Source organism: Pteropus medius, unplaced genomic scaffold (assembly GCF_902729225.1).
Source record: "Pteropus medius unplaced genomic scaffold, Ma_sr-lr_union100, whole genome shotgun sequence".
Lineage (NCBI taxonomy): Eukaryota > Metazoa > Chordata > Mammalia > Chiroptera > Pteropodidae > Pteropus > Pteropus medius.
The window spans coordinates 3,820,172-3,830,493 of NW_024350927.1; the positions used below are offsets into that span (position 1 = coordinate 3,820,172).

At 43.6% G+C, this 10,322-nt stretch overlaps 1 protein-coding gene across 7 annotated transcripts in view; it reads right to left on the reverse strand.

Moving 5' to 3' along the window:
* Positions 1–8,722, reverse strand: part of PRDM2 (PR/SET domain 2) — a 111,236-nt gene extending 102,514 nt beyond the window's left edge. For 6 of the 7 annotated variants that reach the window (XM_039842174.1, XM_039842173.1, XM_039842164.1 and 3 more), the window contains exon 1: positions 8,662–8,722. The gene's annotated coding sequence lies outside the window, so the exon portion shown is untranslated. The remainder of the gene's footprint in view (positions 1–8,661) is intronic. The other variant, XM_039842170.1, reaches the window with a different exon arrangement.
* Positions 8,723–10,322: the final 1,600 nt, after the last annotated feature.

A 10,322-nucleotide genomic window follows, 5' to 3' on the forward strand; every position in this document is an offset into this window, starting at 1 on the left:
ACAGCTAATGTGCTCATTATTAAAAAAAAAAAAAAAACTAACACTCACATAATTCCTAACAGAAGAATAGAATCACCAAATTACAACCTATAAATTCTAGATATCAACATAAAACAGTTAGCACCTACTCGTTGGAGTAAGCAAAAGCACATAATTCATAAATATTGAATCTGCCCAAGAATTTGCTAAATAAAAAATCATTCATTTTCCTTTTCTAAAGTAACGAACACGATTTCAGTAATCATCTAGAACATCTAGTTTCACACTAAAAAATATAGCCTCAGCTTTCCTTTTTAAAAGACAGACTATATTACCACATTGAATAAGCAAAGCAAAAAATCAAATCTGATGTTTACCATTTTAAGACTAAAGAGATCGCACATGTGTGCTTGAATGTATGCACGTTTGTGTGTGTGCGCGTAAAGAGAAAGACAGACTGAGAATATAGCAAAGATTTCATAATAAGTTGATGAATCAGAGGGTGTGAACTCACTGCTGCAAACTGGTTGCTCATGTCTCTTGCCCTCTAGAACAATCTCAACCCAAGGCAAAAAGGCAATGGTTAAACAGAGTATAACACAGGGAGGAATTTCCCCACCTAAAAAGTATACGAGAGATAGAGAATAGAATGCTCACAAATAAACCAGTAATTCCTCCCATTTCAATCAATCGATTTCCTCAAAGAGGCTCACGACACCACAGACAAATATCCCGGGGGCCAGATTCTCCAAATTCACAGAGCAGAGTGTCCTTCCTCACACACACCTAAATAAGTAAGCAGAGTTCAGCAACTTTACTTGAGGTGGGAGAATTTGATGCAGACAACAGTTTCCATGTTAATACTGGGAAAAACAGAGGGTCTGCTGTTCTAAATGGCTTTAGAGCTGCAGAGCGCCAATGAAAAACTGAGGCTGATTAGAGCTTTTGTTGAAATGTGTAAGTTTAACACCACAGTAAAATGTTAAGTAAGAAACCTATCGATATGCTAGGCAAGTACTAAAAATCTAAATTTAGATTACAGCATTCTAAGGGTTTTTCCTCCCCTAAAATCTCTCCTGTACTTGGAGGGAAAAAAAAATTAAAAGGAAATTTTTCAAAAAATACTGCTCCAAGCATCCATGAATAAAGAGGTAGCTTAGCAATAAATGTGTAGCAATAGCTGATTATTTATCATTTACCTGACTGATGTTGTCAATAGCTATTAATATATGTTCTCCCTTATTCTTTTGATTAAATTTATACATCTGTGTCATTATGTTGCACTGAACATATAATTTACTACATCACCAATTTCAGGTTCTGTTTATTGGGTTTCTACAATAATTCCCTGTAACTCCACAATTAAAAATACCCAGTTTCTCTACATAAATTAAAGCACATTATTCTTACAAACATTAGGACATTCCCATGGTGCTAAAAAAAAAAAAAAAAAAAAAAATCATTGTCAATTTTCCTGGGTGAAATAACTCCATCCGATCAAAATACTCTTGAATTAAAAAGTTAATTTCCTTTCCTTATTTTCAAGACTAATTTGCCAAAAAAACATAGATGTAAGAGTCCACATGAAAAGGTGGGTGGTTAAGAATACAAATGCTTTCCTTGCTCTCTGATGAGAACTGTGCCAGATTCAGGATTATTCTTACAAACCCCATTTCTCTTAGGAAAAGTACAACTTATCCAACTGTTAACTGTATATTCTGCAAAATCACATTAAAATCAAAGAAGTTCCTATAAAACAATACTTTTCTAACACTTCCCTATGTTAGGTGTATAATAATTTTAAGTCATTAGAAAAGGAAAATTAAGTTGATTCTTTCCTAATACTCAAATACCTAGCTTTCAACTCAAACACAAAATTTATAAAGCAAGATGCCACATTTCACAATTCCCCAAATAAAATAAATTCTCAGTTAACCCTCTGAGTTATTGCTTTTCCACTGGAATTCCCAATAAAGATGTTACGGTTGTGATTAAACATTAAAAATTGAGAGACTTTCGGGAACCCTGCAAAATACTTCTGAATTTCCCGAAAAAGGGACGAAAGCTTCAGCAACATCACACACGGTCCTGACATTCAGGTATTCACTTCCTCCCATAAAGACTGTCTAAGCATCAATATAGCCACTTACAAGTGGCTGCTCATAGCTTTCTGGGCTTTTCCTACACAATCAAATACATAGGAAAACTCATGTTGCACAAACCTACATATAAACAATAAGGAGGCTTCCTGAATGCATAAGTGAACAACGTAAGGCAAAACTGGAAGTTGTACCAAAGCGACAACTCACTATATTTGGTTAAGGTGCCAGGCACGTACATCACTTCAAGATTCTATAGGACTTCTCCCGAGTTTGTTAAGGTATTGGCTATTTTAGTAGGGAGCAACTGTTCCCTCTCAAATCAAATCTGAGCTTTGGAGTCTACCCTCTAAATATGTCACTACTTCTGTTCTCAAACGCACTTAAAAATAGCAATGCTTTGTTTGCAGAGTGATGCTGGTGTATTTCTCTACAGTTAAGAAGCTCTCGTACATACACAAGTTTTTATTTTTTAATGGAAAGTACGTTTCCTCAAAATAAATTATTTGTAGTTCTTGTTTCAAGGTGAAGACAAACGGCTCCCCATTTACAATAAAAAGAATGACAGCCTCTCTTGGTTACTGGCTGTGGCAAACCAGTGTGACTCAAGTGAGGGTCTATGCAGAGCAGTAGAAACTAGTTGGATAGTCCTAAGGAAAGGGTTAAGTTCCAGGTTAAAAATGTGAACTTGACCCCGTGGGTAGGAGATGCCGTACGGGGGGTTATTACCCCACCCGTCCTCCCTTAGACCCATTCTAGAAGCCCATTAGGCCTTTAGAGAAAGATGGAAGAGGAGTTCGAGACGCAGCCCACGAACACACGCAGGGCGGAAGGCCAGGGCAAGACCCAGTTTTGTGACTGCCCATCAGGCAGGTGCCTGGGATGAGCAACACGGAGCCCCAGGGAGTTTCAGACTGAGAGAGCCACAAAAACAAAGCGATGTCTAACAGTTAAGGTTAAACTGACAGGAAAGAATGAGGACGTAGGTGGCGAGGGGGCATCCAGAAGGACTAGAGCCAGACAAGCCAGTTCGGAATCTGCAATCACAGCAATAAGGGTTTGAACCACAGATGACGTCTCAAAGGAAACAAAAATATGATCAGCACTTCAGAGGAAGAATGGCCAGAATGTGTTTACTAACTGAGCAGGAGGCAGAAAGAGATGAGCCCAAAACGTGGAATGTGACTGACTGGAAGAATGAAAATATTTTAAAGGTAGAGCAGCCAGAGTAGGGATGGTATTTAAGTGGAAGGTGGTGAAGTCCATTTCAGAGACTCTGAGGGGAGGTCAGACATCCACAGGAAAGCTGCTTCTGTCAAACAGGGAAAAAAGGTCCCAGAGCACAGACTGCCCTCAAGGCTGGGGACGGAAATTTAGAAGTCTTCAGCCTTAAGAGGGTGCCTAGGGATGGAGGAAAGTGCCAAGGGAAGAAATAGCCAGAGAGAAGAGTAGAAGATAAAGGATTTGGCTTTGGGAAAGGCATGGAAGGGACTAGGAAAAAAGTCACGCCCTCTGCCATGTTCAGCAGAGGCAGGAGGGGGAAGGCCAAAAAACTTAAGAACCCAGAGATGATCTGGAAGGGTCTCTGAACAATAACTGTGCCACGTTATCCCTCAACACCTATTATAAGAAATATCGAAGAAAAATGCTATTAATGTTTTTGAAAAATCTAAAGTAACTCTAATCGCTGGCATAGTCTTTGTCTATTCTTCTCGAAACTTCTCAGTGAAGGAAAGAAGTGATCACTGTCCGCACCCTATGAACAGGAAGAGGCACAGAGGATCGCTGACCTACCCCCGCGCTGATCTGCGACACCTTATTCGCACATTCAGGTCAGGCTCAGCAGAATTACCAGCGGATTCTACCGATACAGTACATCTCTCCACAAACAGGTGAACAGACCCGCTCCGCGACCTCTAACAAGTGGTGACAGAGCTTCACCATTAAGAATCTAAATTCATCCCAAGAGCCCTCCTTTTTAAAACTCCTGCTTTCAGATGGCCGTTAAAACTAGGTCTTTCAGAGTTATGGCAAAGTCCCTAAAATAAGCTTTACAAACTGAGAAACATCAGAATGTCATTTTTATACTCATACTCCAAATTACGTTTAATTTATACTGTCTTATGAGGTCTTGGTTATGCGCAGGATTCATACTGAATGAAGAGCAGAAATGTCTGGTGAATCTCAAAATTCTTCTCAGATTCTGATGGCATCATTTAAACTATTTGAAAATGCCACAGAATTCCCCCACCAGAGTTTAATGTAGTCTTAGTGGAACTACTTAGAAGCACACGTAAAATCCGTAGGCTTTACCGGTTCCCAGACAGGCTGCCCACCGTGATCAAACTAACAGTTGCTCTTCGCTTCATACATTCCAAGCACGCTGTGCCAAGAAATGATTGGGCTCTTCCAAAGCAAAGCCTATCGTATGATTTACTGCAAGAGCTACAAAATGCTCTTTTCACCAAAATGGCTGGCAAACATGTAAGTATGCAGTGAAACCTCCTTTATTGCATGTTCCAAAGGACTAATAAATGAAAACACAGTATCGGCATGACGTGAACCAAGACTCTAAGAATAAATACTATACAGTACTGAGAAAAACATTACAAGTATATTTCACCCCAAATGAATCAGATTTACTTCTTACAATAACTTTAATTCACGTGTCAGGGATGTGGGGGTGGGGAATGAAAGGCATTCTCTTTAAAAAAAAAAATTTTAAATGATGAATGCATTCCTTCCAGTGAAATTATGCAGATATATATTCTGTACTTCGGAAAGCTACCCCCATGACCAAATGGTCCAACAGCACACCCCTTTCCTTGTTTCACTGATCAGAAAGTTCTTATTAAAGAGTACTTATGCCACATTAAAATTCAATCTGAACTATCCATACCTTTAAGATTTACAAAAAAAAGATGTAACAATTTATACTTTTTTCGCCCAGGAAAAGGTGCATTAATGATGCATGTCTGTCATGAAGCTCAATAAGCTCTCTTTACATTATAAAACAGTTAGCTAGAGTTACATCAGCACTTCATAAGTAAGCCTTATCTCTTCAAGATAAAGTCTTCACTTTTGATGCCTAACTGTGAACTGATTATTAAAAAAAAGAGAGAGAGAGAGAGAGATTTTAATAGAAAAACTAGTTTGGCTTCTATGACCAATCTTCAAGGGAGTGCTTCAATAGACTCATTTTTTAGGAGAAAAGACAGTTGTTTCTGCGCTATTCAGCATACTAGACCACAAGCTTATATGATTCACCATGCATCGACTTTATGCACTCAAATTTCATAATATAATCTGCACGCTTGGAATGCTGACCCTGTGTCATGAAAATGTCTTCAGTCCCTAGGTTACCTCGCATTGCTTCACCCCTTGCCACATAAGGGACACCAAAGCAGAACTGCTGAAAGTGACCAATAAAGTTATAAAACCAAAGCAGGAAGGAACTTTCCCCAGCTTCAAGATGGACTTCATGTAAACCAGTCTATTCTTAAGTTTTTTGACTAAAGAGAGTCCATAAATTGTTTCAATGATTCAACCGTACAGTCAGATGAGCCTTCTTTTGACGCAGCAGTTGAGAACTGGGGTGATTTTGTCCCCCCCACCAAGGGACATCTGGCAATGTCTGGAGATAACATCACTTGTCCTGACTCAGGGGAGGTGCTACTGGCATCTCGTGGGTACAGTCCAGGGATGCTGCTAAACAAACAGCAGCATCTTGGGTACAGGACAGCGCCCAAAACAGAACTACCCAGACCCAAATGTCAATAGTGCCGAGGTTAAGAAACCCTGCTTTCACAGAAACTAAGTATTGCTTTCAGTAATGGAGTCCACAGCTTCCGATCACTCTACGAAGATGATTTTTATGGCTCTAACTATAAACTTCTAACTTCAAAGAGAGCCAGGACACTACCCCAGACCTCTAACCAAACAGCTGAGGGCACCGGGCAATCCGCAGGACACTGGGCCCACACCAGCAACACCAGTGGCCATGTCCCCATCACCCAGAAACCCCTTGTACTGCCATGCAAGTTGCACAGTTCCCCACACTGTCCACCTACTCCCTTTTCGCTCCTCACTATGCTGTTTTCAAGTGGCAGCCCAGGCTTTTTCCCTGCATGAGTATTAAAAATAGCATATAAAGCAAGTCAGAAGACATGAAAATAGTAAATAACCTAAGGTGCTTTCCATCCCGGAAAGTCTGTGATTTAACAGGACTTAAAAGGTTTGTAAATCAGATCTGAAACTTGAAAAGAGATCAGCAGCTTAAAGAAACAGTGCCATGAATAAATAAAACCTCTAACTAAAATAATCATCAAAAGAACATGGTGCAGATATATGTAATGCACAGATCCAGCTGAGGGAGAAGTGAAGGAAAAGGAGCTGAAACTGAGGGCTGCTTCTCATAACTGCCTCGGCCGGGAAAATGCATATTTACATTCCCATGTATCTTAGAAAGAGTACAGAACTTTAAAATTCACAATGAAGAACCTTTCAAACAAAGCTTCACGAAAAGAAAATCTCAGGCTATAGAAACCTTACTGATCAACATGGAATTGATCAAAATTATGGCCCACTCATATATAACATAGCCAGTAAAATCATACCGAAGAAATTTTAACAGCATGGATACAGGCTCACAATATCATAAGAGAAGACAAGTTACATCGTAAGAGAAGACAGGTTACAAATAATATACGCAATATGGTATCAATCCTGTATAAAATATAAATATATACAAGTGAATAAGGAATACATGCACACAAGACATGAGAAGTTCTGCCAAATCACAGTGGTTATCTGAGCAATGGGAAGGTTACGGTCAATTTCTAGTCCTTCTTTGTGCTTTTCTGGTTTCTAATTGTTCCATAGTGAAAATCTTTTGCAATGTTATGTACTTAGAAAACTAATGCACTGTTACAAATTTAAAACGTATTGTTTCAGGAACTGTCTACAAAATGAGAAAAAAATATCTGAATATGCCAACTTTTCAATTAAAGAAACCACCTTCTGAGTCAAAAAAAGCGAACCTTTACTGAGCGTTATTATTATGTGCCTGGCACTTTTCTAAGCACTTCAAATGTACTATTAAAATCAAACCAAAAAAAGATTTGTAAGAAGCTCTGGAACACCAGAAGCTGTGAACAAATGTTAGTCCCACTGTGAATTTCAATCTCAGTTTCCACAGCTTGAAATGAGAGGTTTTACTAAGATGATCTTTAAATGTCCTCTCAGAGGCTACCCTAAGATTCTATACATCAAAGAATGTGGTCAAGAAAGTGTTTGTAAGGAAGCTTCCAGAGAACGGGGCGGCTGCATGCCATTTCAAAAACAGAACCCTGCTGAAGAAGAACAAATGATAATGTGTCTCACTTCCTCCTCAATATTTGTACTGCAAATTTCATAACATGTTAAAAAAATTTTAAGGCCTACATTTTCCCAATACTTGGACCAAGGGATCCAATTGATAATATGAAGTCTGGTATCATAGGTAAGAGAATCATTGAAACGTTCCTCTTTGCTGTGAAAAGCTGTGCTTCCTTTTAACAATGAACCTGTAGTAAACAAAACTTTAAAGACATATTTTAGTCGCATTCTGAGTACTACCGGTTGAGTGTCTGATTAAGGGGGTCTAAGGACCTAGTGAGATTCACCGAAAAGTGTTCCACTTCTGAAATTAAACCAGAACCTCCATACAACACTGAATGAAAAATGAGGGGCCAGCGTGAATCTCCTCTCTGGGGTAATTACATCTGCGTAGTTAAGGGAACGTGGGCTTCCCGCTGAAACGCAGTATCGATCCCGCTGGTCACCATCCGACAGAAGGTGGCCGGCCAGTCGTGGGTCAGTGATTCGGGGGTCCCCGAGTGGGTCGCAAGGAATCATGGAGGTCTGGGAAGAAACACTGACCTGTTTAGGGCTACTTCGTGTCTCACTTGCCACCATCGAAACCTGGTTCGTGAATTTCTTTAGTAACAAAATAATCTACCTGCACGTCTGTTAAAAACAGTAAACACCGGTGGGTCTGTGACAGGAACACCGAGGTTGGAACCGCACAAAAACTACTTAGGAAACACAAAGACGCAGGACACAAATTAAGGGGGCGAGTGTGGAAGACACGTTCGGTCTGAACACAAAAGATTCCGAACGACCTGACGCTGGAATGGCCCCGGGGCCCCGCGGGAGCCGCCGCAGTCCGGGGACGGCGGGTCGCGGTGGCCGGGCAGCCGCAGCGCAGCCGTCACGCGTCGCCCGCGCGGGGCGCGCGGCAAACCAACGGCGACAAAGCGGACCCCGCAAGTTCACCGCGGCGGGCCCCAGGCCCGCGCCGGGCTGCTCGGGCACCGCAGGGTGGGCGCCCGGGCCGCCGGAGGCCCGCGTCTCGTTCCGGGGCCCCCCGCCGGCCCAGGACCCCGGGACTTCGGAGGGGGCGCGTCCGCCTGCCCGGCCCTGCGCGCCCGGCTTCCCGGCGAGTCGCCGCCGCCGCCGCCGCGCTCCTCGTGGGCAAGGACCGGCGTCCCGGCGCCACCGCGCCGCCGCCGTCCCGGAGGCCGCCCGCCCCGGCGTCTCTTACCTGCGCCCGTCGCCCCCGAGCCTCAGAGCGCCGAGAGCCGCCGCCGCTCCGCCCGCCCCGGCGCCCGCGGCCGCGCCGCCGCCATCTTGGCTCCGGTCGGAAGTGACGTCGGGCGGCGCCGGCCGCGCCGTCGCGGAGGGTCCGGCTGCCGGCGCCGCGACGACCCGGGGCCCGGCGCTCGCGGGGACGCCGCGGAGCCCGCGCGGGGCGCCCGCGAAGCAAGGCTCGGCCCGCCGCGTCCCGCCCGGCCGCACGGAGGGGTCGGGAGCCTGGGCCGCTGAAAGTTGTCACAAGAAGCCACCGCCTGGGAAAGGAAAGCGGGTTCATCGCGGAGCACCGTCAGCCCCCCCACCCTTCGTCGCTCTTCTCCAGAGGACCCGTGTCGTCTCACTCCCCGCCCCCCCCAAAAAATCAAACTCCAAAAGGGCACGTGCAGCGGGGCGCTTTGCTCGTTCATTACAAACGAATGTGTATTGGCTGCCACGTGCCCAGCACCATTCTCGGTGTCGCTCCGGTGTTGCACAGAACGTGACACTGGCTTTGTCCTGACGGAACTGTCCACCGAAACACACCGATTGGCCGTTTCCTCTCAGAAAAGGGTGTATTTGGGGGAAAGAGAGGGTTGCAACCCAGCGCACGCGGGCCGGGCAAGCCCCGGGTCCACGCTGGCCGTTATGCCGAGATGGACGGGGTATCGATAAGGGAAAAGGAAGTTAAGGGAAGGGGAGGTTAGAACCGTAGAGCTTTATTATAGGGTTCTCGCCATTACCTAGAGTGTGGGATCTTCCGTAAGCCCCAGCTCCTCTCATAGATCCTCTCAACTGATTGGTTAAAGTTCCAGTTCATCTTTATCAGAACTTATTATTTACAGACAAGGACGCAAATAGACGACTTGGATGCAGATGAATCAGTGTACTCTCATGAAGACGAACTGGGTCGAATTGGAGGTGTCTGTTGAGCACTTGAAGATAAAGTTACGCCCTGAGGCTGAAATCAGGAAGAATCTAAATGTGATGGGCTATATTAGGCCTCTGTGGAGAGGATGCGCCCTAACCTGAATAAACACTAAGTTAGATGCAGGTGGATCTTGGAAACTTATGAAGGCGCACACAAGTCCGTTTATGTAACTACGGTTTTTAATCTTAAGAAAACATGTATCAACGTATAACCTTATTGCAAAGGGATGATGCCGTAGCTAATGACCTAGTCAGGTAGAGTGAACAAATGAAGATACCGCATCAGTAAATGTTAGCAAGGCTTTAAAAATTGGTAGGGTCAGCACAGAACCTAAGAAAAAAATCAGACGTCGTGAGTTTGCTTATTTCTTCTGCTATTCAAAGGAAAGAGACCCTAGAATTTGGAGATAGTCCTGCGCATGTCACTAAAATAGTGTACTCTGCCATAGGTCAGAGCAGGTATCAGACTTTTCCATCCCTTACCTAGATCAATGCCTCAAAACATGGTCCACACATCAAAATCATCTGTAGCATCTGCAAGAAAAAAAGTCAAGGAGACTCCGCCATTCCATCCACAATCAAAACACATAAACAAATAAAAGCTATATTCCATCCAGCATTCGATAGACTACAAAGGAAAAGAAAGGAACGTTAAGTTAGAAGTGACATGGTGAACCGTAAGATAGATATAAAAGATAGCATCTT